Source organism: Equus przewalskii, chromosome X, assembly GCF_037783145.1.
Source record: "Equus przewalskii isolate Varuska chromosome X, EquPr2, whole genome shotgun sequence".
NCBI lineage: Eukaryota > Metazoa > Chordata > Mammalia > Perissodactyla > Equidae > Equus > Equus przewalskii.
The window spans coordinates 4,343,528-4,371,242 of record NC_091863.1 but is presented as its reverse complement, the minus strand read 5'-3'; the positions used below and the strand labels follow the sequence as shown (position 1 = coordinate 4,371,242).

At 42.3% G+C, this 27,715-nt stretch overlaps 1 protein-coding gene and 1 long non-coding RNA gene across 7 annotated transcripts in view; one reads left to right on the top strand and one right to left on the bottom strand.

Moving 5' to 3' along the window:
- The window catches only part of STS (steroid sulfatase), a 183,628-nt gene that overhangs the window by 152,394 nt on the left and 3,519 nt on the right, over positions 1 to 27,715 (bottom strand). For 3 of the 6 annotated variants that reach the window (XM_070605439.1, XM_070605437.1, XM_070605435.1), the window contains exon 1: positions 22,184 to 22,480. The exons of the other annotated variants lie outside the window; for them this stretch is intronic. The gene's annotated coding sequence lies outside the window, so the exon portion shown is untranslated. Of the gene's footprint in view, positions 1 to 22,183; positions 22,481 to 27,715 lie in introns of those variants that run through there. 6 annotated transcript variants of the gene reach the window in all.
- LOC139081112 (uncharacterized) lies at positions 194 to 26,768 on the top strand. Its single transcript, XR_011536082.1, has 3 exons — positions 194 to 291; positions 24,651 to 24,950; positions 26,005 to 26,768. It is a non-coding gene; the product is annotated as an uncharacterized lncRNA (long non-coding RNA).

The window sequence follows — 27,715 nt, the reverse complement described above, 5'->3', positions numbered from 1 at the left end:
GTATGGTTGAAATGTGTGGCCTGTTAATTGTTGGTCTCAAGAACAAAAGATTATGGCAGTTTACTCAGAGAGAGACTGCTCAGAGAGAACTGTAGGTTGACAAGACAAATGACAATGAAAGAAGTCTTTTAAAGGGTTGTTTTTCACAGTACCACTTTGTCCTTGGAGAATCCGGTTCCCTAACGATCATCACATGGCCAACAAGCACATGATGAGAGAGCTAAGGCAGCCCCGATGCACCCTCTTCTGGAAGGTACTCAAGCATCCAGAGACCATGAACGTACATTACAGGTATGTATACAGGTATTTTATTTATTTTCAATTGGCTATATCTAACGTTTTACTTAGAAATAGGGGGTACCCAGGGTATTGATGGTTTATCATCATACAATTTAATCTACCAGTGTATTACTATATAAATATGCTTTAACTTAACTATTATAGCACTTGTAGTCTTCATGCATCCCACTGGGAGGAATAGGCATACATTTTCCTGCAGGAATATTAATGTGATTACTAAGTGCTGCCTCCACCTGCAGAGGGTGTTCTGTGAGATATGGCAAAGGTACATGTTATCTTTCTAAAATACGCATAACTCTGAATTCCAAAACACATCTTGTTCCAAGTGCTTCAGATAAGAAATTGTGGATGTCTATGGATATTTAGCATGCATTTGAGAGCTGGGGTTACCCAGTGTTGTGGAAATCCTGGGAATTTAATCAGAGTGAGTGCCAAGAAATCACTCTATACATGAAGAACATCTGGAATTATCAGACCAAATCAGACAGTTGCATTCCTAATTCCCCATTTCACATGTTGGAGACTCAGTCATGTTGCTGGGGGGCTGGGTTTATTTCAAATCCACAATCAAAACTGCTAGAATTTTTAGTAGTTGAGTTCAACTATAAAGCAGCATTTATGCCTGAAATAGGGCCAAGTTTGAATTTATGACACAAAACAAATTCCTTAAGTCAGTTCAACATGATAATGTTGACCCAATGAGGGAAAACACTTACAACCACAGAATTCTCTCTCCTGCCATGGGGATAGTTTTAATTTTGCCCACGAATTTGACTAGTGTTGTGTTAGTTACTGAGGCCACTTTATGGCTTGTTCTGGATGGGAGAGTTGTTACCATCTTCAGTTTATACTAAGGGTATTGTAATTTTCAAGGGATCAGTTGGTGATTTGACAATTCAGAAACAATGGCAGGCCACAGGAAACGTGATTTTTCTCATTCATATGCTGCATAATGGAAACATCTCCATTTTCAAAATTGCATTGGTGATACCATTAACATCCCCTGTAACCTTTGTCGTGTGCCATAGGTGGCAGGAAAAACCTTCACTATAGGATCCAGCACAGGGACTTGCCCATTCCAGTCCTGTGAGTTATTACCTGTGTAATAACTTGGGCGATCTTGGGTGAGTGATTTTGCCCCTGAGTCTCAGTGTTGGGGGACATTTACATCTTCTCTCCCTAAATCAACTGTGCGAATCTCCCAGTGGAGGCCACATCTTTGTATTTCCATTGTCCAAAAGGCTGTGTTTCAAAGAAGATGGGAGAGGGGTCTCACTAAATATTTACTGGACTTATGTCTTAAATTAGTTGTGCAATGAGTTCTGGAGGTTTCTCTTGGGGAGCTATGAATAGCCTTAGAGTAATCATAAGTTTAACACAGAACTGGAAATAAAGAGCCGTGTAAAAGTATTTCTTATAAATATCAACCTCTATAAAAACTGTAACTGTAATGTAGTAAGATATATAGCATATAGATGGGTGCCAAAAATCCTTGGCTTCGAGACGCATCACTCTAAGGTCTGCTTCCAGCCTCACGTGGAGTACTCCCTTCATGTCTTCACATCATCTTCCCCCGTAAGTGTCTTTCTATCAGTCTCATTATGAGGATACCAGCCATATTGAATTAAGGGTCCACCCTACTCCAGTATGACCTCATCTTTACTAATTACATCTGCAATGACTTTGTTTCCAAATAAGGTCACATCTGAGGTCCCAGGAATAACATGATTTGGGGGGATCACTATTCAACCCAGGGAAAGCAGCCTTCTTTAAGAATGGATGTGGGGGGCTGCCCTGTGGCTGAGTGGTTAAGTTTGTGCGCTCCGCTTCCATGGACTGGGGTTTCACTGGTTCGGATCCTGGGGGCGGACATGGCACCGCTTGTCAGGCCACGTTGAGGTGGCGTCCCACATGCCACAACTGGAAGGACCCACAACTAAAATATACAACTATGTACTGGGGGGATTCGGGGAGAAAAAGCAGGGAAAAAAAACCAAAAACAAAAAAAGAAAAAAGAATGGATGGAAGTTCCCAGTTCACCCTCTTAGAGAACAGGGAGGCAGAGAAAGGGAAGGAAAGCTAGAGCTGATCCAGAATTCATTCTCTTTGCTCATATCTGTGGATTGTCTCAGATTTCCTCATTTCTATCATTTCTCAAAACAACATCTATAAATCAACCCCAGGGAGTTTATACAAGCCCAAAGGCATTCCTTGTTGTTCAAAGCACCTTCCTATCCAATATCCCACCCATCCCTCCAGTAACGGGCTGTGTTTGTGAAAAGACTGTTTTCCTGGTTACAGGTAAAAGGACTTGAGAGTTATTAGAGCTAACGCTAGAATGCACTTTCCCATGGCCAGTTACTAGCCCAAAAGCTATACGAGAGGCCTGGATGCAGCTGAAGGTGGAGTCAACCCATGATAAGGCATATCTATCCCATGGGCCCAGGGAAACAGAAGTCTTTCGGGGAAGCCCAGCACTGGGCACTTGAGGGCATGTTATCAACACTGAGCCAGCCCCTAAAGCATGCACATGTGCACTAGCTTTACTTTACTTCTCTTCAACTAGCTCCTAAAGAGTTTTGGCGCCCTTTGTGGGATGAATTTCTGAGGACCTGCTTCATGAAAGACACTGTAATTCCGTCATCAACTTTATGGCTGGAGAGATGAAGCCAATATGGCAAGATGTTGGCAAGCACTGAATCTATGATCACCTGTATACCCTTCAATGACTGCATCTGTGATTATCTACCCTTCATAACTGTATGCAGACCCTGAAAGGGATACAGATGATCATCCTCTCATTGAGATGTAAGTGGGCGATAAATTTTGTAATAAAAAGTTGGGTAGAGCCTTAGAAAACAGAATCAGGGTATAACAAAATAAACTATAATCATTTCTTAAAAGGCTGTCCCTCCAGCATCAACTCGCAGGAAAAACTTCAGCTCGGCCATGAGGACAAGGTTCCTGGAACTGCAGCTGACTTGCAAGCCTGGTGGGAACTCAATACAGAACCTGAACACACCACGATGTTGGTGCAAGCTCGCGTTCTGCCAGGCATCTGGTGGCGATGGCCAGGTGTGTGGGCTGGCCTGTCAGCCACAACCAACGGGCCATTAGCCAGACAGCTGGATCAGTGCCCTCCAAGGGGCCTTTGCAGAGTCCAGTCCTTGCTCAGGGAATGTCCTTAGGGTGTTTAAGTCCACACCCCAAGGACAGTTACCTTCCTAGATGGTTCCCTAAAACAGTGTTTCTATATTTTTCACCCTTAACCTTTCTTGGCATGACCTCGCCTTATTAGCCCATGTTTTCATGATGACAGCCTCACCAAATGGGGTTTGAGTTTACCCTGGGACCTGATAGTTGGTAGACTGGAATTCATAGTCTTAACATTTTATGCTAAAAATAATTTGTTAAGAAACGTGTGTAGAACTTTTTAAAAGCATAATGGCTAAATACCACTTTTATTTTGTCACTTTACCACGGAATAGAGTCCCATATTCTTTGGTTGGCAGACATAAAGCCCTGCCAACTAAAACGGGAAGGGTTTCCTTAATGGATAGTAACCATCTCCTCTACAAACACAGGTTTGAGTTAGGGCATTGAGAAGCAAGCCATCAGTGGGAAACATCGGCTTTGGGCTTTCCTTGCTGGTAAGTGGCATCTGACTTAAGAGGACAGTTTGACAACATTTGAGTGTGGGTTTTAAAATGTGATTTAGAGGTAGATTCACAATTATTTGCTTTCAGTGTAAAACTATTAATCTTGGGAAGCTGGGTGAATTTATGGAGTGCTGGCTCTGTCCGGTGAAGACTTTTATAAATTACCTAATACTTGGTTACCCCTCCACACCCCCCACCCCGTGCAGTAATATTCATTAAATTAACATCTGGTTTTACAGCCAGATGTAAGCTCAGGACATCTGATCTCAAATTTTAACCGGAGAGCTTTGGAGATACGGATGTCGTGGCTCAGCCAGCAGCGACTGACTCTGTAGAGTTTGAGTAACATTGTCTAGGAATTAAAATCCAAAGGCCTAGATATATAGGTGAGAGGATGGAGCCTCGTGAAGGGTGACTATCTCACCTAACATCATACAGGCATGCAGCTGAAACCGCAGCAGAGGCCCACGTCTCCAGACCCCAGTTCTGTGCCATCCCCATGACATCACTAGCCTATCCCCACAGAGCAAATATTCCAACCTTTTGTGACATGGCCAATCATGACAGCAAATGGTAACTAGTCTCAGGTGCCTTATATTTGTCAAGAAATGACTTTAACAAGCGGGAACCTTGACTTTTCCTGCTGTTTCATTACCAGTTGGTTTTAGAAACCAGAGACTCGGGTCCAAATACCTGTGCCATGCAGGGAGATCCGGTGAATAGGGAGGGAACCAGAAGTCAAGGACTAGAGAAAGCTAACTATGACTTTCTTGAGAAGTCTGGCAGGAAAAGAAAGGAGAAAGTTTTAGGTCAAGAGGTTAAGACCAGAGGAAACAGAGAGGGTAAAACCAAGGTGACGCAACCAGGCGGTACCCCAGCCAGGCGGTACCCAAAACAAGTGGTGCCCCAGCTGCATCTGATGGGAGCACAGAGAGTATGAGAGGCTGGCAGGAGCTGAAATTCCCTTCATTTTGCCTAAAGCAAAACATCTTTTCCCCCAAATTAAACTCAATTGAAAATTATTAAACAAACACCAGAAGGCAACATCATTGAACAGAGTTAGTACCTCTCCGTACTGAAGCTCTGACACCTGAAAAAATGGAAAGGGCAAAACTTACTTTTGTGTATGTGTGTGAATGCCCAATTATGATGAATACTCTGGTTTTAAGTGCTTTGTGTTGACAGAATGAAGTTGTTTATTGTGCACTAAGCCTTTGTCTTTCTCTGCATCCATCAGATGTCCCTGAACTGGTAAGCACACTGACTTGAGAAAAAAGTCTCTGTTGTATAAAACCAATGCATGATGAGACAACAGGAAAAGTTAATGTTCACACTGCTTGTTAGTGGACACAAAAATATTATTTATATAATAATTTCATTTTAGTAAACAATGCAATTTATTAATGAACTTCTGAACATATAAGTAGCTAAGTGAGGTGCCCACAGTAAACTTCGATCAAGGTCTATTTTTACAAGCTATGTCAATGGAAACCAAGTGTGGTAGAGAGAATAATGGCCTCCAGTGATGGCCACATCCTAACCCCAGAACCTGTGACTATCCTACCTGACGTGGCAAAAGGCACTTTGCAGGTGTGATTACATTAAGGACTTGGCGATGAGGAGAGGAGCCTGGATTATGCAGGTGAGCCCTTTTTTTTTTTTTTACTTTTTATTAAGATTATGATAGTTTACAACCTTGTGAAATTTCAGTTGTACATTATTGTCAGTCGTGTTGTAGGTGCACCACTTCACCCTTTCTGCCCTCCCCCCACCTCCCCTTTCCCCTGGTAACCACCAATCAGTTCTCTTGTCTCTATGTTTAACTTCCACCTATGAGTAGAGTCATACAAAGTTCGTCTTTCTCTATCTGGCTTATTTCACTTAACATAATACCCTCAAGGTCCATCCACGTTGTTGTCAATGGGATTATTTTATCCTTTTTTTATGGCTGAGTCGTATTCAATTGTATATATATATCTCATATCTTCTTTATCCAGTCATCAGTTGATGGCCACTTAGGTTGCTTCCACGTCTTGGCTATTGTAAATAGTGCTGTGATGAACTTAGGGGTGCATGGGACTTCTGGAATTGCTGATTTCAAGTTCTTTGGATAGATACCCAGTAGTGGGATGGCTGGGTCATATGGTATTTCTATTTTTAACTTTTTGAGAAATCTCCAAACTATTTTCCATAGTGGCTGCACCAGTTTGCATTCCCACGAACAGTGTATGAGGGTTCCTTTTTCTCCACAACCTCTCCAACATTTGTCACTTTTTGTTTTGTTTATTTTTGCCATTCTAACAGGTGTAAGGTGATATCTTAGTGTAGTTTTGATTTGCATTTCCCTGATGATTAGTGATGATGAGCATCTTTTCATGTGTCTATTGGCCATCTGTATATCTTCTTTGGAGAAATGTCTGTTCATGTCTCCTGCTCATTTGTTGATCGGGTTGTTTGATTTTTTCTTGTTGAGTTGTGTGAGTTCTTTATATATTATGGAGAGTAACACTTTGTCAGATATATAACCAGGTGAGCCCTTTAAAAAGGGTCCTTTTAAAAAGGAGGCAGGAGGGTCAGAGTCAGAGGTGACGTGAGGACAGAAACAAGAGGCTGGAATGAAATGGGGAAGGACTACGAGTGCTTCTAGAAGCTGGAGAAGTCAAGGAAACAGATTCTCCCCTAGAGCCTCCAGAAGGAACACAGACTTGCCAACACCTTGATTTTAGGACTTCTGACCTAAACACGGCAAATGTCTATGCTTCCAACAGGTAGACAAAATGCCTACATCATTTCTAAGTTACAGAAATATTTACTGGCCAACAAAGGCAAGTGTTCTAAGACATGGTTCCAATTTTTATACAGTTCATTATCAAAAATCATGTATTCCGGGAGCTGGCCCCATGGCATACTGATTAAGTTTGGCATGTTCCACTTTGGTGCCCTGGGTTTGCAGGTTTGGATCCCGGGTGAGGACCTACACCACCTGTCAGTCATGCTGTGGCAATCACCCACAAATAAAGTAGAGGAAGACTGGCACAGAAGTTAGCTTAGGGCTAATCTTCCTCAAGCAAAAAAAAAAACAACAAGGAAGATTGGCAACAGATCTTAGCTCAGGGCTAATCTTCCTTAGGAAAAAAAAAATCATCTATTGTGAACATATGTGTCAGATAAGGGGGATATAAAGATTAATAAGCCAGTGGCTTTCTCTTTAGGGAGTCCACATTTCACATTCAAAAACTAAATGCACAGTGTGTTAAATGCAATAGTCAAAATGCATACAAACTCCATGGACAACACTGACCTGGCATATATAGGTTAAGGAATGATGGATTTTCCCCTGTGGAGGGGCCTGACCCTCCACGGGGATTTTATTAATGTTATTGGGGTTTTAGTTTCCCCTATAGCTCATCTATTGGAAAAAGGACCTAAGTTGCACTTTGAAGGTGGAATTTGGAAGATGACTTCTGGTATTTGTGAAAGAGAAGTAGCACAGAGTATTCCTGACATAAGGAGGACTAGGAAGAAAGAGTGGGAGCTAAGTAGGAAGAGAGTTTGGAGGGGAGAAGGGCAGAGGCAGGATGAGAATGCAGCAGGATGGAAGCTGGAGTCCCTGGAACGGAAGGTTCACAGTGGGGAGCAGTGACAGATGAAGTCAGATGAGTCAAATGGAAATAGATTTTCAAGCATCAGAGGGGCAAGAGCAAGCATTTCCAAAGTAAGATGAGGTAGGTTTTCAAAGAAAAATGAGACGTTGTGGGAAAATTACTCTCACAGAGGAAAAACCGGTAGGTTTTGATTGAATGGAATTTTTCAGAAAATGAGACCAGGGAGGAGGTGACTCCAATAATCTAGGCCACTAGTCTTCAAACTGGGGCTCACCTACTTCTAGAGAGATACAAAGATTTGCTGAGGGGCATGTGGGGAAGGGACGTGCTCAGGGAAGCGTTTCTGGACTTTCACCATCCACTTGTGCTCTGCTCCAAAAATGTGCTGCCTGAGCATGCGCCTGCCTCTCTGACAGTCAACCACCTTCTCTTTGCACAGAAGGCGTCCCACTCATCCCGGCTCTTATCTGGCAATTACTCTGGGATATAAAATCTTATGGCATGCCTCAGGGACAACTTGAAAACTTGGTACCGATGGGATATTGGCCAAATGTACCAAGAGTGAGCGACTTTGGGGCTAGGCTGGCCAGGGAGTCACTGGGAAAAATGCAAATGGTTCCAAAGTGCCAGCACAAAACCCACTTTTAAGGAACATTCTGGAAGGAAAGGAGACGACGTTACAGAACTAAAAAGGAACAAGGTAAGTACAGAGACTGAGGGTGAATGGAGAAGCAAAATAGGAAAACTGAAAGAAAATCATGAACTTTTGCCCAAAAAAGGGCTGTGGTGCCTACCCGCCCCTTTCATTGGATGCATCTGAATAGTATATCACTGTTGAAGTCCTACAAATGCAGTTGGCAGACAGTGGCCATGGGGACAGAGAGGAGGTACATTCAAGAGGTATTTTAGAAACTAAGTTATCCAGAAGGATGACTAGATAAGGGTATGGGAGACAAACACTAATGCTTCCAGCACATGGCCTGCATGATAGGGACACCATTAATTGCGCGAGGAAGTACTGAAGGTGCCATAGACTTAGAAAGGAGAAACTGCAGGTTGTATTTCGAACATACTTAGTTTGAAAAATATTTGTAGCTCATGTAAGAGGAAATAGACAATGAAACACCATCACCATTATCATTTATGAAGGGCAAACAATGTGTTGGGCATTATCATAGTACAATAAATATATATTATCTTATAACCATGCTATATTATCTATAATCTGTTATTCCTTCCCATTGTATAAAAGGGAATCTGACATTTACAGAAGTTTTTACCAACTCAGCTTGGATGTGAAAAAGGTGGGATTTGGATATAGGTTGTCTGATTCTGGAGCTGTGCCGACCATCACTCACGATACCAGCATTGTCTCCCTAGATGCTGGAACACAGGGGAGAGAACAGAGCACAGCATAGGGAATTAGGAGACCCAACTCCAGGTGACATTTGACGCCATGGTTGTGGGCAAGATCTCCCACCACTGGGAAATAGAAGGAGAAAATGCCTAAGACAGAAGCTTGAGCAAACCAAGCCTTCCAGGGGCAAGGATGGGGAAGGTAACCAGAGAAGGAAGCTCAGAAAGAGTGAGCTGAAAGATAACTGAAGAACCAGAAGTACGAGTTATCACAAAAGAAAAGATACCGGAATTGGCAATTAGATGGTCAGTGGTGACCCTGGGAAAGAAGATCCAAAAGAGGCCAAGCCACTTAGATATGGGTAAAGATGAAGGTCTATGACAAGGACCTCAGAGGATCAGGAGCGCTGAGAAAGAAGCCGGCGTTAGGAAGCAGAGGGGATCATTAACACAGCTTAAAATCAGGACAAGTGTAAGGATTGAAGGGAAAAAGTTGAGTTGTCAAATTTGACAACATCCATTTGCTGGCCTTTAAGTTAGTTAGTCTGATTGTTTCTGTTGAGTTTTCAGAGGCAAAGTTTCTTGCTAAAAGTGAGAGGAGCAGCAAGTGTTGGGATTCCAGGAGGGGGGTGGATTCGGAATGCTGGGGAACGCAAAATGAGTTTTTCCTCATGTTAATAAATCAATGGACAAGCAGTACCGCAGGCACAGCCCAGGAAGTGAGTCAACGCTTTGCAATGAGTCGAATGAGCATTTCCATCCACTGTCTCACAGAAGCACGTCAGCACTGTCTGGAGTGAGACACATAAAGCAATATGACACTATGTTATCATCTGCTAATTCCAGGTCGGGCGTACCTCTCTGCTACTATAGTTTCAGAACTTTGAATATATGAATGCGGTTTCAGTGGATGGTTAGCTTCATAAGGGTTGAGCTTGATGCACCGGGAATGCTGTCCGGTCAAAGGGCAGAGAAACTGAGTCAGGGTGGACTTGGGAACCAGAGCACCAAGGGAGTATTTTGATCAGTTTGTTTGGGGTTTTGGTCTTCCTGACATCAGATGTAGAAAGGTAAGCCATTCATTTCATGAGTCTCGCAGCTTTTCCCAATCCCCCAAATATTCCCTTTCAAAGTCTGAGTTCATTAAAGGAAACCCTATATTGCCACACTGCTTTCTTTAAATGCTTCGTGCCTTTCCTCCTCCACCAGATCCTTTATGGCTTGTGATTGTGATGGCAGACTTTCATGTTTGAGGACCTCCCAGCACTTGAGCTGCTCCTTTTTCAGAGTCCCTGGCCCAGAGATAATCTGTATTTTTATCTGAACGACTCTAAACCCCAGGTCTCTGGCCAAACTATGCAGGTCACTTACAATTACTGATTTTAAAAAGAGTATGGTCACTTCCTCCTGAGGATTCTATCATTTGCACTTCAACAACCAATTCTTCCTTGTTTGTCACAGTCAATTTGAGAGCAATATTTTATCTGTGGGATGAAGTTTACAGGAAAAAAGAGTTTATCAGATATTAAGACTTTAGCTGGACAAGACTTCCAGCAGATGCCCAATAGCTGAAGTCCTGGATCACCAAGAGATCAGGCCTGTGTACCAATTTTGTTATCTGTAGGTAAGAACTCATTATTCATTGTCCGGACCAGGCCTGGTCATCTGTTGTTTATTCCTAAATTACATCATTTTGGATTTTCTCTCTGTTTTGAAAATCCTTATCAAATAGTACCCCAGCATGATTCCCTGTCCAGATTTGAAGTTTTGGTTTTAACTTACAACTGCATGATTTGCCTATATTCAGTGCATTTCCCTTACCCCTATATTAGCTGTGTCTTTTGAAATGCATTTGTTCAAATGATAACAGTCTGAGATATACAAGTAATGACAGTCTCACTGACAGGTGCTGACTTGCTTATAAGGAAAATCAGTTTTAAGGGCCTAAGTATAGGAAAGAAATCCATGGGCATTTCCTTAGGAAATGACCACAGTCAGAGGCAGGAAGAGAAAACAGTGACAATGGCAGAAGAGAGACTAGATGAGCTAGTGTCCAGGCAGACAAAAGACAAACATTCCAAACAGCGAGGGGCATGGAGATTTATGGAACAGGTGAGTTTTATTTCTTCATGCCTGAGCAATTTGGTTCTGGGTCTTTCTATGACAGTGATTAGAGAGTCATGTAGTAGAGTGATGTTATCTGATGACTGACAACATCCCCAAGGGCTATATTCACATGCCATGGCTTCAGAGAAATGTGAGATCTAGAAGAATTTGACTTCTTTAAGACACATTCAGGCAGGTGGTGGGAATGGGGATTAACAGAAGTGGGCATGAAGGCTCTCACTCGGCTGGTGAAAATGCTCTCAAACTGATCTAGGTGATGATCCTACAACTTGGTACTTTAATAAAAACCATTGAATTGTGCAAGTGGGTGAATTAAATGATATGTAAAATATGCCTCAAAGTTGTAAACAAGGATTTCATCAAAACTACTCAAAGAAAAGTAAGAACACAGCCTATTTCTTAAAAAATATATCCACTTAGAAAAAGCTTGCCTTTGTGTGCAGGAGTGTAAACTGAGGGAGGAGGTGGGATCTCTACGTGTTTTCATATCTCTCTCTGCTAACTGTGGAAATGCAGATGTGACTGAATTTTCTCCTGATGTTTCGGGAGGTGTGTAGTCTTTCGTCTTGCACGGTTGTAAGAGAAATACTACTGCAATAAGGACTTGACGTCTATTCCTACCATAACTAGTTTTGCCTGGCTCTTACCATGGATGCTTCCACACACTGTCTCATTTGGTCTTTACAGCCGATGGGTGAAGATGCAAAGGCTCTGCCAAGTGCACCTTTAAGCTGGGAGGGGCTATTTCAACTGGGGAGGGCACCAGGACAAGAGGAAGGAGGTTCGCTAGGGCCCCCGGAGGCAGCGCAGTCAGGATGGAGAAGCAACATGGCCGACAGAAGCCAACAAGGGGAGAGTAGAAATGAAAGAGAGAAAGTATTCTGTGTCCCACAGACCGTGGGACAGGATGGAATGGGCGGAATGTGCCCAGGCAAGGGGCTCAGGGCCAAGTTCACCAATGAATGGTGCTCATGGGAGGCATTCCAGACTCTCATGAACGTGCACTGATGGTGGGGGCATGGTGGCCTAAAGGCGCAACAGAGCCCTGGGGGCAGGCAGCATGATCTCCATTGCCCGTTTTAAATATGAGCACCTGATGCTCTTAGAGTTTATGGATACCAAAGAGGACATTATTTTCAGGATTATTTCCACTATACCAGCCACCACCTTCTCCTCCTGCCTCCTCATCCTCCTGTTTCTCTTCTTCCTCTCCTTCTCCTCCTGCTTTTAATTTATTTCGCAGGGCAAAGTGTAGAAACATTACTCAATTTTAATTTTATATTACATAGCTCATTTAAATTGTTAATCTTTCAGTAAAAAAGAAAATAAACATTTATAATTATTTAATTGAATTATTTTGATTGCCATCATATATATCTGTCAGTGAAGATACATATAGCTCACAGCAAAATTAAATAAAAAATTATCTCTCAAAAGTAATGAATAAAACTGTTTATATGTTAGGCCTAGAATACAGAATCAGTCATGTAATGGTGGAAGTTTTTAATCAAGGCATATTTTTATTATAGAAAGATTGCCAGGAGTAGATGCTAATTCCTTTCAATCAAATTTATTTAGATTCAATTATTACCATATTGTACATGGAAAATGGACAGAGAGCCCTATTTCCAAACATGTTCTTATGAATGTAGCAATAACATATCAGCCTTGTTTTCCCCTGCATTGAGAGAAATTCCAATCAAGAATCTTTATTCTCATAACATCCCAGGAAGAAGTAGCCATGTGTATCTTTGCAGGCAAACTAGAAATGTTTCCTGCGTGAGATGATGATGATGAGCATGTAATTAATTATGTGCCATATGCACAATTCTCTCAGGACACCATTTGTGCATTGGGAGGCTATGGGTGTGGTTAAAAAAGGAAATCCTAAAGGTCTTATTAAAAAACAAGTAACTCTATGAATAAGGTAACTAACTGTTGGCAGCATACCAAGCAAATTGGTGACTAACCAACTGTTACATTGATAGGAAAATATCAAAGGGCCACAGGAATGATTCCTAATATCCCCAATATGTAGTTATCACAGATCAAAATGACGTTATCTTCTCCAATTTAGATCACCATTTGAACCAAGAAAAAATAATTATACTCAAAGTATAGTTTTATGCGCAAGGTTCATTCAGTTTAAAAGACACTAACATAAGATGCATGAGCTGAATTAAGAAATCACAGGAAAAGACATTCCATTTGAAAACTTTAGTGGCAGGTATGTTTGAAGTTGGTTGGGAATGTATGAAATTTCTGTGATTCTTTAAAGAAGGCTGCGAAAAGTCACCATATTGATCCCTCCAATAGATCTCATCAAATACATAATTAGGTACCACATATATTCCACACATACCATTGTACCGTGGGATGTTTCACTTCCTAATTAATGGCTGGGCAGTAGCCAGGAGCACTCTTTTTGCTGAAAATAATATGTAATTAGTCATTCAGCCACTTCTATGATACTATGTCTAATAGAATCCCTAATCTCCTAAGTTACCAGCTGGATGCTGGATGTATTTGTTGAAGGTGAGGAAATGGGAGTTGGAAGAGAGATGCAAATTAGTCCAGGAAACCCAAAGGTAAGGGCTCCTGATAACTGGAATTTGAATATTCATGAGGTGATGGGCCATTGGCTCCATCCTCTGGACCTTAGAACCTCCACTTCTGTCCCCAGACCAAGGCAGGCTGGGACTAGGGTGACATATTGGGGGCTGAGCGGTGGTAGAGAGAACAGAGAGGCCAGGTGGCAAAAGAAAGGTAGGCAACTGGTCTTGGAGAACAGGCAAGTGGAGCATGGGACCCAGCAGACCCTGTTTGTTCTGGCTCCATGGCCCAGTTCAAGCTGAGGAGCAGATTCAACTCACCCACTCAGCTTCCTGGAACTGCTGCTACCATCCTGGAATGCCAGCCAGCCACAGGCCCAGGAACTGCCCCTATGGATTTTCAAGCCTGAGAAAAGAGCTACCAACAGGTGGTGCCAAACTGCAGCCACAGCAGGACAGGTTTGGATGGCCCATCTAGACTCTAGAGCCTGCCCAAGGTCCTTATGTCCTTTCATGACTTTGGAACCATGTGTCCCTGCATGCCAGGTGACTGGTTTCTGGGACTCCTCCTCTGTTTTATTACACTAGAGTCAGAATTGCCTTGGTAATTGCCTTTCCCAGTAGGCTGCAGGGCAGACAGAAACAAGTCTTACAAATGCCAATATGAAGACCAAGGTTCTGCCAAGGGCTCTTTGACGAGCTAAATGCATTCCTCCTCGGCACAAGTTCTGACAAGAGATGTTATAATTGTGCCTCTTGGGGCTTCTCAGCCAAAGTAGAGAAAATCCTCTAAGATAAGGACCTTAGAAATGAAGAGAGATGAAAATCTGTGGTGGAAAACAGTATGGTGGTTTCTTGGAAAGTTAAGCATAGAATTACCATATGACTCAGCAATTCTGCTTCTGCTTCTGGGTATATACCCAAAAGAACTGAAAGGCGTTCTTAAGCAGATATTGGTACACTATACCCAGGTTCATAGCAGCACTATTTATAATAGCCAAAAGGTGGAAACAACCCAATCGCCCATCGACAGATGAATGGATAAGCAAAATGTGGTCTATCCATAAAATGGAATATTATTCAGCCATAAAGTGGAATGAAGATGTGACAGATGTTACAACATGGATAAACCTTGAAAACATGATGCTTAGTGAGAGAAGCCAGCCACAAAACGCCACATAGTATGTGATTCCATTTATATGAAATGTCCAGAATAAGCAAATGCATAGAGACAGAAAGTCAATTACTGGTTACCAGGGGCCAAGGGAAGGGAGATGGGCATGACTGATGAGGGGTATGCAATTTTCTGGGGGAATGATGAAAAAGTTCCAGAACTAGACAGAGGTAGTGGTTGAACCAAAGTGGTTGAATGCACTAAATGCCTCTGAATTGCACACTTTAAAATGGCTGATTGTACGTTATATGAATTTCACCCCAATTAAAACAGCATTAAACAAGAGACATCAAAGCTGAAGTTAACTTTTTTTAAAATAAACCATCAAGCTTTCTGGTATCACTAGCACATTATATCCCCAAATTAAGATTTGGACAAATGCCAAAACCCCTACTGTGAGTGGAAGCAGGACTCTAGGTCACAGCTGTTGAGGATTTGAACCCACCCCCTGGCCCAAGGACCTTAGCCACTGTGCTAATGAACGTTCTGTGTTAAGAAGAGCAGGAAGGGCGATGTGGAGGATGCTGGTGTAATGATTCCCAGGCAGTGAGAGAACCCTTCCTGCTGTAAAGCCTGGCTGGACTGAACAGAGGGGCAGGGCTGACCCAGTAGCTAGGGCAGTAGAAGAAAGATGTCAGTGGGGTCCCCTGCGTGCAGGGAGGCAGGGGCTGTCCACAGAGACCTCACCAAGGCTGCCTGCTGGCAGGGACACTTCTTGATCATCCCATGTCTTCAGAGGGGCCACCAGCCCCCAGACACATTCCTGAGCAAGATGAGGATAGCACTTGGAAGAAGAGAAAATTCTGGCCTTACGCCATAAAATGTTCAATTATTTATTGGATTTCCCATCCTTTTATCATCATCAAATGTAAATACATGACATTAAAATGAGCCAATTATGGTCAATATTGTTAACCTCAGTTTCTACATCAGTTTCCCCAAACATCTGTCTGTTTCTCAGCACATGTTTCTAAATCCTGTTTAAGTTCTCAGGTCCCCCACAAAAAGGCACCTGCCATAGACAGGATTCTAAAATAGCCTCCCTGGCTCCCATCCCCTGGTACCCAGACCTGTGCATGATCTTCTCCTCTTGAGTATGTGTGTGTGGGGAACCTCAGATGTGCTTCTAACCAATAGGATATGGCAAAAGTAAAGGGATGCTGAATGTGTGATTGAGGTCCCTAATCTGTTGACTTTGTGCTGATCAAAGGGGAGATTACTGTAGGTGGGCCTGGCCTAATCAGGTGAGCCCGTGAAAACAGACTCCAAGCAGAAGAGATGCTATCTTGCTGGCCTTGAGGAAACAGATAGCCATGGTGTGAAATCCCTATAGGAAGGGGTGGTCCCTAGGAGGTGAGGGCTCCAGTCCTACAACCGTGAGAAACTAGAATCTGCCAACATCTTGAATGCGTTTGGAAAGTAATCTTGAGCTCCAGATGTGGACACAACCTTGGTCAACATTTTATTGCAGCCCCGTAAGACCCTTGGCAGACAACCCAGGAAAGCTGTGCCCAGATTTGGTATGACCCACAGACACTGTGAGATAATCAATGGGTGGTGTTCTAAGCCACTAAATTTGTGGTAATTTGCTAAGCAGTGATGGATAACTACAGCATCCACTCCAAAATAGACATAAAATAGTAATAACACCATAGAATTTAACCAGAACGTGAAACCATTTTCAAATACTGTGGTTGCCTCCATCAGCAGCCAAAGATAGCAGCTACGGGTCATGTCAATAAGACTCACAAAGAACTTTCAGTCCAGTCCTGGGACTTGTGGCTTTTCCTTTGATTCTGCGAACTTCCCACATAGGCATCTGACAAACCCCTTTCTGGGTTTGAGTAAGGTGGTGTTGAGTTTCTGTCACTTCAAACCTTCTGAGTCATGTACCCTCCAGCTCTGGACACCTGTTACTATTACTCGCTGGATGAATGAATTTGTCACTTGGGCTGATTTGCAATAAGTTCCTGAACTCCATTTCATGTTGCTGACTACGGTGACTCTGCCTCACGATATGTAAATTACTTGATGTGACCCAGAATGCCCATGTGAGGCAAATGGCTTTCAACACCCCTTTGGATGAGTCACTCATGGGATGTGTGACAATATGGTGGGGCAGAAAAACTCTTGACCCTATCAATAGAAAACAGGTTTATTTCTTCCACCCGTAAAATAGGACTCAACATATAGGACAGCATCAGCCTAGACCAGTGGTTGTCAACTCGGGTGACTTTGCCTTCCAGGGCACACTTGGCAATGTCTGGAGACATTTTTGGTTGTTGCAACTTATGGGTGATACTTCTGGCACCCAGTGGGCAGAGGCCAGATATGCTCCTAAATATCTGACAATGCACAGGACAGTCCATGACAACAGACAATGGTCCTACTCCAAATATAAGTTGTGCTGAGGTGGAGAATCCTGCTCTAAATCAAAGCTCTTCCTAGAAACTTCAAAATGCTTTTTCTAGACCAGAGGTCAACCATGGGTGACTTTGCCCCACCCCAGGAGATATCTGGCAATGTCCAGAGTCATTTTGGTTGTCACAATTGGGCAGGTGCTATTGGCATGTCCTGGAGAGTGTCAGAGGATGTGGCCAAACATCCTACAACATACAAGACCCATTCCCCAACAAGGGATTCTCCTTCCCAAATATCAATTGTGTCAGGCTGAGGAATTCTGACCTACATGCACACATGTTCGCCAAATGACAATTTTCCTTTCTTCTTAACTAACCAAAACTAACCATTTTAATGGAATCATATATCTGGCCTTTCAAAAGTCGTGAGAAACCTTACAGTTTAGTGTCCCCAGGCCATAGAATCCCAGATTGGGCCATCTTGACCCCCAGGAGATCTGAGTCGTGGTTCTTTGCCTCTTAGGTGCATGGGCTGGGGAGGAGGGGTCAGAAGCTGCCTATCACTGGGCACAGGGACCAAAAGGCACAGCCACTCTGCCCACTGATCTGGCTGAATTTAGGTTTCTGATTGTTCTCACTTTATTGCAAAGCTTGGAGAATGCAGAAAAGTAATGAGGTTTTAAGTGGTGGAAGCCGCCTCTGGGGTATATGGGAGTATATGATGATACTGTAAATGGAAAAAAAAAAAAACCCACATAGTACAACCATCATCTGATGTTCAAGGTCACAATGAGCTACAAATGAACCTTCCCTGCTTGCAATTACAACCCCAGGTCCTCAGTCTCGAAATGCAAACTTCTGGGGCCTGGTGCATTTCAGAATTCAGAATTTTTTGGATTTTAAAAAGTAATGTCTTTTTTAAAAAAGTCAAAATAAACGTATTAAAGTATTCAAAGACCACTTCAAAGTTTAGCTGCCTTCACAGCTAAACTGCTTCATAGTTTTCAACTGCTAAGCAGCTGCCTCCACAGTTTTCGGCACTCATAATGGACATTGTAGTTTTCTACACGACAGCACTCATTCTAGTATACATGCCATTTAACAATTCAAATTAAAATAATGTGTAACTATGTGAGGTGATGGATGTTAACTAAACATATTGTGGTGATCATTTCACAATATATACGTATATCAAATCATTATGTTGTATACCTTAAACCTATACACTGTTGTATGTCAATTATATCTCAACAAAACTGGAAAATATATATGTACATACACATATATATATTCACCAGTCAATAAAACTAGAATATATATACACACACACACATACAGACGGTCCCAGACATGATGGTTTGACTTAGGATTTTTTTACTTTATAATGGTGCAAAAGCGATACACATTCAGTAAAAACCATATTTTGAATTTTGAATTTTGCTCTTTTCCCAGGCTAGCGATAATGCAGTGATGCCGGACAGTGGCAGCTCCCAGTCAGCCCCGCGATCACGAGAGTCAACAACCAATACACTTACAACCATTCTGTTTTTCACTTTCAATACAGTATTCAATCAATTACAGAAGATATTCAACACTTTATCATAAAATAGGCTCTGTATGAGATGATTTTTCCCGACTGTAGGCTGATGTAAGTGTTCTGAGCACATTTGAGGTAGGCTAGGCTAAGCTGTGATGCTTGGTAGACTAGGTGTACTAAATGCATTTTCAAAATACAGTTATGATGGGTTTATTAGGATGTGACCCCACTAAGTTGAGGAAGATCTATATGTATATTCACCATTAAGGTAATGGCCATTATGTAATTATGTACATAATGTACCATTACGTAATATGTAACACCTTGAGCAAAGTTTTGGACAGCAACCTGTGAAGTCACACATATTAATAATTCAGCAGTGAAATGAAATGAATATTTGCATTCCGTGGGATGAATAAACACTGTTCAACTTTACAGTAGTTTTACATTCATCGGTTCAGAACTAGTTAAACTACCAAGTAAGTTACAAAAAAACTTGGTTTCCAATGTTTTTCTTTTCTTTTTGGTGATGGACAAAGGGCTGTAGATCTCTAATTTGGAAGGCAGGACTTGGAAAGAAGTAGTCAAGAAGTCAGGCACTGGAAGAGCCCGCCTATAGTGAAGAATAATTTAGCCAACTCCCTTGAACTTAGAGAACCCCAGAGTTTCCTCAAATGCGACAGAGGTGGCAAGTAGGGACCCGGGAAACCCTTGCCCAACGACCCAGGTCAGATAAGCTGTGACATTCTCCAGCAAAAGTGAAGAGCTGCCTGGAAATCTGGAAAAAGAGCTGAAAACAGGATACAAGGGCAATCTTTACACCTCCTTCATGCTCCCAGGTGCTACTTCTGTCTCCAATTCAGTGATTCTAAACCGGGGATGGTTTTGCCCCCCAGGAAACATTTGGCAATGTCTGGGGATAATTTTGAACTGGCGGTGGGGGTGTGCTATGGCATCTAGTAGGTCGATTCTAAATATCCTACAATGCACAGGACAGCCCCACAACAAAGAATTCTCCTGTCCCATACGTCAATAATGCTGAGGCTGAGGAAACCTACTCTCAGTCAAAGCTCTGCCTTACGCATTGGAAATGCTTATTCTAGGTCAGTGGTTGTCAAGTGGCACTGAAGGAACATTTGGCAACATCTGGAGACAGTTTTGGTTGTCGCAACTTGGGAGGGAGGCGACACTGGCATCCAGTGGGTAGATTCTAAATATCCTACGATGCACAAGTCAGTCCCTACAGCAATGAATCTTCCAGGGCTGCAGTGGAGAAACCCAGGGGTAGACAAATTAGTTGTAAAGGAGAACCTCATGGTCCCCCGTCTATCTCTGGACAAGACATCCCACAATCCTGGAACCACTAAGGGGAACATTGGACCCTAGACCCCCTCTGTCTCACCTCTGGGCTTTCTATCAGAGTTGAAAGGCAAGGGTGCTGTGCTCAATGAGCCCAGTGCTGAGGCTCTGCCCTGCACTTCCTCCTCGTAATAAGCATTTAATTATTATTGACATTGGCACTTGCAGTATTTACACTGAGAGTTTGTTTTCCAACTTGGACAACTCTGGAGGTAAGACTGGACTTCTGTTTCATCACTGCTACATCTTTTATCACCTGCATCCCAGGGATGCTGAGTAAGGGCTTGTTGACTCACTGACCGAGTTTTACAGGGTTAATTTCCAAACAAGGCAGGAATTTTAATGAGAAGACAAGATGCAAACAAAACAATGGAGCTAGAGACTGGTCCAGAGAACATACCTCATGATTTTTACCCACAAACTTTTAATGCTTGTTTCATTCAACCTTTTAAGGGATACCTGACATTTACTGTACAGGTTTTAAATACAAATAGAAGGATCCTTTACACCTCTTTTTTCATGCATGGAAAGCTTTCACATTTCTGGATCCATCATCTGGATAGCATCAGTTGCTATGCTATAATCTCATTATAAATGAATACGGGGCAATTTCTCAGTTTGTAAATATTAATGTCACTGTAGACACCAAGTCTTAGGGATAATCTGTCAGGTATTATTATGCGTTTAGCGAGACAAAGAGGTCCTACTGAAAATGACTATAAAACGGGATAATCTTTCAATAAAATAGTTTCGCCATTTTTAGCGACATCATCTTTGATGACAACTTTTTTTATCACGCCTCTCATTCAATCTGCAAAGGTTAGCTCAGAGGACAAAATTGATGTATACATAAGAGATGTTGATACCCAGATAAGACAGTCAGCAAGAACTGGACATCTTAATTAATTGGGTCTTCACTCATATGATAACATGGCAGGTTTACTTGAAAGGGATTACACACGTTTCTTAGTATCTCCTTTTGGAAAAAAATAAATCATACATTTGGTTGGTTCATAATTGTAGATTTTGTAAGGCATGCATTGCAAAGGTTAAGTTGTCCCAGATGCTTATTTTCTGTAATTGATATGAATTCTCAGAATAGAGTGGTCGATTTCTGAACCACACATTCATTCCTCCTTTAACCCAGCTCCTTTATAAAGATGGTCTACATGGCCAAACACAATCTCAAACACTGGAGTAATAAACACCACACCACATCCTATTTAACAAAATCAACATGGCCTGTTAAGAAGCCTTTGACTCCGTAGTCCTGACGATAAATTTAGTGATCTACATGCATGCTTCTCAATTAGGTAGGAAATTTTGTTCTTTTTTTATTTTTCAGGACACAAATTCAAGGGCTTTATTACAGATTTTAAATCTGTATATTTAAAATGAAACATATGTCAAAAAATTTTAAAAAGCTTTAAAAAAGAATGGAACTGCTATTAATTCCTTCTCGAACTTATTTTTTAGAAAAGCAATGAGTAGTAAGCTTAGAATAACACCAGTCTCATGGAATACATTTGATGGAAAATACATGTTATTTATATTCATTGTATCTAAGTCAGAAGCAGTGGTTGTAATACTTTGATATATAAAGCTAATTAATTTCATTTCTCTGTTGAGTAAGCTATAGTGCAAAATACACCTCTTTATTTGCTCATTTCCTCTTAGGTTTCTTGCCTCTAAGCTCTCCATGATTCTCTTTACCAAGCTTGTGTTTTCAAACTACCACTTTAATCCAGAAAGAAAGACTATTTGGCAATTACTTTCTTCTCCCTAATAGACCTCCTGGTTTTAGGACAAATGAACAAATGGAAACATTTGATAAACTGTTGTGGGTAGTTCTACAGATTTTTAAAAAATGTAACCCTACAGATAAAAAATGTACAAACTTTCATTAGTCCCATAGAACATAGTTTAAAATTCTCTCTCTCTCACAGCTAGGACTTAGCTCTTCAGTTTATTTAATTAACTCTTACCCTGCATGCTATTTAACTACTCCAGAAAGCGAAAGAAATAGAAACTTTTAGACTTCCTTTGAAGCTGTATGACTAAAGGAACTATTCCCAGTAGCTGTTTTCTGTCATCATTTATCTCCATATCTTAGCAGCAAAGCAGCAAAAAAAAAAAAAATTTAATCCAACTCACCAGTCCTTACGAGGCTCTCAGACAGGGCCACCCACTAGGAGACTAAGACACCGTACCTTCTCTTCAAGGATCTCACGCAGTTTTTCAAATAACCACACTAGACAGCACCCCAGCCAAAAGCTTCTGGGGTATGAATAATCATTTGACAGCCCAGGGAAGTTATATTGACCATCACTGGCCATAAAGTCATCGCTGGGGAATTGGCGAATCTATCATAAAAAAGTTATTTAACTGCATGTTTCTCCACCAGGGCTGCTCTCACACCCCACGTGTTTCAGATATAAATCAGAGGGAAGCTGGACTTCCTGAACCGAGTAATCACCGTGGGAGACACGTGTATCCGTTCTGAATACTTAATAGCAATCTTTATTTACCTGTTAGCACCCTGAAGTGGAAAAAAAAAAAAAATGGAAGTTCATTCAGAGCCTTTTGTCTATACACTGGAGTTAACACTTCACTGTGTACCCTGAGGAAATAGACTCGTGTTAGTGAGGAAGTGGGGAGGACTATGAAATGGTGGGGTGACCGGCCACGTGGTGATGTGATTTACTATCAGGAAGAACTCAGGGCGAGGGTGGTCATAGCGAGGGTTATGTTTTGAATGCTCTGTCGATAGCCTGATGCACAGAAGCCCTGCTGGCCTGTCTGTTACGTGAGGTACACCTACATGTACATTGCACACAGAGTCCCAAGCAATTTCTTCTCTTTGTCAACACCAAGGTTAGGCATTGAGCAAGATGGTATGGCTTATCAACGCTGATGAAATGAGCAGGGCGGCTTTGCTCCCACATCTTGCAGCAAATACTACCCCAGGAAAAATAACTTCAAGCGTTTCTCTTTTGATATTTTCCCTCATGTCATTCATTTTGTTATGTTTACAAGGAAAAAAAAAGGTAAAGCCTAACTCTGCATCTTTGTTTTCATTATTCTACTTCTATAAATAAAACATTGCTTATTTTTAATTATTTTGCGTGCCTCTGGCTCTCGGTAGGCACTTGAATAATTAATGCATAAAGTAGTGGGTGCTAACATATTTTCTATTCTTAGTGGTAACCTCGGATGAGAGTACACTGAAACCTGAAAAGCATTTATCATGAATAAGCATGACTCCGATATCATCAGAAGTCGACATTTGGTCTCCCAGGGTGTCTATAAAATTTACTCGTTGGAGAGACGTTTTATACCAGCTAGTGGTCAAGATTCCAGCATGTCCCAGGATGCTTCCGGTCATCCAATGTTTTAAAGCTCAAAATTAAATGTCTAGTGCAATAGTAAAACCTCACGGGTTTAATTCTGGGGTAAGTCACCCCCAGCTGAGGCAGGGCATGTGGAAGGCAGCGTCAAGCTTTCTCATTTATCGTCCATCCCACCCCCAGCCGCTACTAGGGTCCCTGTGTGCATGGAGTGTGGAGGGAAAGATAAGCCAAAGGGGACAGAAAGTTCCCTTCCCGCTGGCAGCTGGCACTGTCTAGAGATGGCTTTAGGCAGACTGGAGGCTAACCTTTCCTCTGAAGCGCATCATCACAGGTTCTGAGGAGCCATCACACTCAATTCTTCCCCATCTACAACTCCTAAGGTCCCACAGGGTTCCCTCCATCGAAGATTCCTCCAGCACTTCATTTCCTTGCACCTCTCCCGATGCTTCTGACTTCATACCTTGTTACAATAAACATTCCCCCAGAATGTTTATTTTAGTCAGTAGAAGCAAGACTTTGGAGTCAGACGGACATGAATTCAGTCGTGACTCTGGCACCTGGCTAGCTGTGTGACCTCGGAAAAGTACTTAACCTTGTGGAGCACCAGCTTTCTCTTCTGCACAGCAGGCAGAATAACACGGTCCAGGCAAGGTTATTGATTAGGGGTAATGGCCCAGGGCACAATGCCGAGCACATAAATGGATGCTCCTCTCTGGCGAATTTTAGAGTACAGAAGCAAAAAGACTTCACTTGACAGAACAATGTAAACCCCTGTGCTTTGAGGTCATGAAAAGCAGGAGCATTGTTTCATTAACCCATTTAGGTGCTTACTGAAATTGTTCGGAACTGAACACAGCTGATGTTTGACATCCCTCCAACCACACTGACTGTCAGCAGCATCACACAGGAACCTTCCAGCTAAAGCTGGGCATGGCTTCTCATTTTGGACTCCACAGAGGAAAAGCCCAGTAGAGAGACTGTTGGAAAATTCCAGAGTCCCATAGATCTAGAGCACAATGCAGTCATTCAGGGATTAGCAAGCAAAGGCTCATTCTCCAACACTGAACCTAAGGACCAAGGCTTGATCATTAGGGCCCCGAATTGAGGGACAAGCATCTCAATGCAAATCAGGCATCTGGGACAAGAGCATGGTGCTTGCAGAAGGGTTCTTCTCTTAGCCGCAAGGAGAGATGAGAGCCTGGAGCTCCAGAATCCACCATGCAGCCGCCCAATTATTATCTACAATTATCTTCCCATTGTATTTTTCACAGCGGCACAGCATCACCTGCGCGTAGCTCTGTACCTTCAGGACAGGCTCAGCTCTTCTCAAGTAAGCCGTCTGCGGCCTTCATAAAGCCCAGAAATGCTAGACATCTCAAGCATCCTCACATCTCCAGTCCTGAGACCCTCCCTGGCAATTACGATGAAAGTTATTTCGGGGCAAAGGGTGAAAATATGCGCAAAATGCCCTCACAGAATCCTTCCTCTGTGTGCCAGACACAACGTGGACGAGGGCTGAACCAAGAAAGAAGATGGAAAATTCTGAGTGGTTTCAGGTCACTGGTTTCAGGGTAGGTGTTTTTGGTTATTTGTGGTTTTTAATTATCATGCACTTCCTGTTCTTCACTAGCTCGGCTAAGCACAGCCTTCTCCTTGATAGACTGCATTTGGGGGTTTGAAGTTATAGCTTATTATTAAACCCAAAACTAAGCCCTAGTAAATTACCTTCCTTAAATGGCATTCTAGTCTACTCCAGGAGGAAGGTAAAATGCGAATTGATTGCCTCTGAGGTTCTTTCAGAGCAGTTTAAATGGCCATAGGAAACTGAGTTGAAATATATATTTTTTAAATGTTATTCTTTATACATTAATATAATGGCAGCCAACAAACATTCAATTTAAAGGCACCCACAAAAGAACAAAATACATTTATTCTACCTGTTTGATCCATCTGCTTCCTTCACCTATTCTACAACACTCAGGGCTGTGCCATTATATATATACATATACGCACACACACTAGACATTATGAACACTCATCTTAAGTTTCATATGCCCACACACACATAGTTACATGTAATATATAAGGTATGTATACATACCAATTAAACATGCTTAAATTATGTGTAATGACTGTTCCTCTTAGATTTCTTAAAACCACACACATATATTATTTATATATAATATATAACATATTAACATGTGTGGATATATGTAAGTTAGATATATTTAAATTGTATACAGACATTTCCTCAAGTTTCTTAAAATGACACACACATTTTATCTATATAACCTACGTGTGTGAGTGTGTCTATAGATATACATACATATACACACATCCCATTCCTCTTAAGATTCTTAAAATCTTCACTATTTGAGGTACTTAAGATTCTCATTCTGTAGAACTGGCTATGTAAATTTACTCTATTTCAATGCGTTGGGTATCACAGTGGCTTACTCAGATCCCAAATTCATAGCAAACGACTGCTTCAGGACAGCTGGTGGTTAGACAGAATTAGAGAGTCCCAATGGCCCCTAAACATCACAGTAGGCTGACTATTCTAAAAGCATGTTGGGAGGGACTCAACCTAACGGGAAGTTAATACATACTACTTTCTTTTTGAAGAGTATGTGTGATGTGTTTGGGAAATGCTGTGTGAAAAAGAAAGAGAGAGAGAGAAGAGCATGGTTGACCACAGGAACGGAGCATTTCGAGTGAACATGTGGCTTGTGGATTTAAGAGGATGACCTGGTGCACCTTTCTCCAGGCTGATGTCATCTGGGGAAGGGAGAGGAGGAGGCCTGCAACTCACCGCTGTTTGCTGGGTCGCTCAGGACACGTGGGGTGGTGCAGAGCAGAACCAAGAGCAAGCCTGCCCCTCTGGGACTGACGGGGCGAGAGCTGCTAGGGCAAAGGAGGTCACAGTCGGACACTGTGGCTGCTGCCCTCGTGGATTCACACCCACACTGCAGAACGAAAAACCTCCCAAAAGTTTCTTCTTGTTTATTTTTTGGAAGTTTCTTTTTCCTTTTTTCTTACAGTTTTTTGCTGGTGGTCTCCCGAATATTTTTTCCTTTTTTGTACAATTATGAATGTATTTGATTTTGACGTTAGTTATCTATTAGGGTTATGGTTTTGCTTACCTACCCACAATATAAGAAATTTTACAGACATAGAAAAAATATAAAAACAGATCTGATTGTTGGTTCTTTTAGAGGAAGCAAGATCAATTTAGGTTCGACTCCACCTTGCTCCTTCTCAGGTATATGACCTGAGGCAATGCAGTTAACTTCTCTCAAGCTCCATTTCCTCATTTATACAGTAAGAATAATTACATCACTTCCCTTGCGAAGCGGTAGGGAGAATGAAATAAAGAGATGGTTTATAAAGTAGTGAGCATGTCTTAGTCATTTGAGGGCTGGTGGCTATTACTGCATTTGTTATAAAAAAAGCCAATTTTAACCACAAACAACTAATCATTCTTTAATTTAGACTCTCAACACCTGCTTTGAATAAATATTTCTGAGAACTGACTAGAGCACTATGCAATTTGTATAAGATACTGCATGGAATTGAAGCCTCTGCCGTGAGCTGGTGGTTTCATCAGAAGCAGCTGTGATGGAAGGTGCCCATTACAGAGGCTCCCATGAGGCGTGGCCACATGGCCACTCTGTCAGAGGAGAGAAGATTCGAATACAGGGCCCTGGACACCCTTCCCTGCGAATCTGCGGAAAGAGACGGAGGAACCCAAGACATCAACATCACTTGGCATTCCACCACGGGCAAGAGCATCCTTAACAGGCCCTGGATGGAGTGGGTTATACCAGAGATTTAGCCAGACCCAAAACATCAGGAAGGGAAGGAAGAAAGAGGAAGGGAAGGAGAGAGGAATAAAGATAGCTCTTGCCCCGCTTTCCTGCTTCCCTAGGCTCCTGGATTCATATATATATATAATGTGTGTGTGTACATAAATAAAGTGTCAGTGTGTCACTCAAGGCATCAATATGTTGAGGCCTGCCCCCACCCCTCCATCATAATATCACAAGCTGCTCCCATGTGAGTTCTCCAGCTAAAGGAATGCTGAGCAACGGGACCCTTGCAGTTGGAGGGGGCATGATAGAATCTCCAAACTCTCCACAGACCCTGACCAGTCATGCCGGCTGTAGCCTCAAATGTTCCTCAGGTCAAATGTTCAACATGTCCCTTGCAGACCCAGCTCTGGCAGCTGGCAGCTGCGGGGCTTTGCAAGGGCAACCTGGAGGCATGGCATCATCCATCAACCTCAGGCTCCCTGGGACCAGGTCGGAGCTATGGACAGAAATCAGGGCTGGTGAGG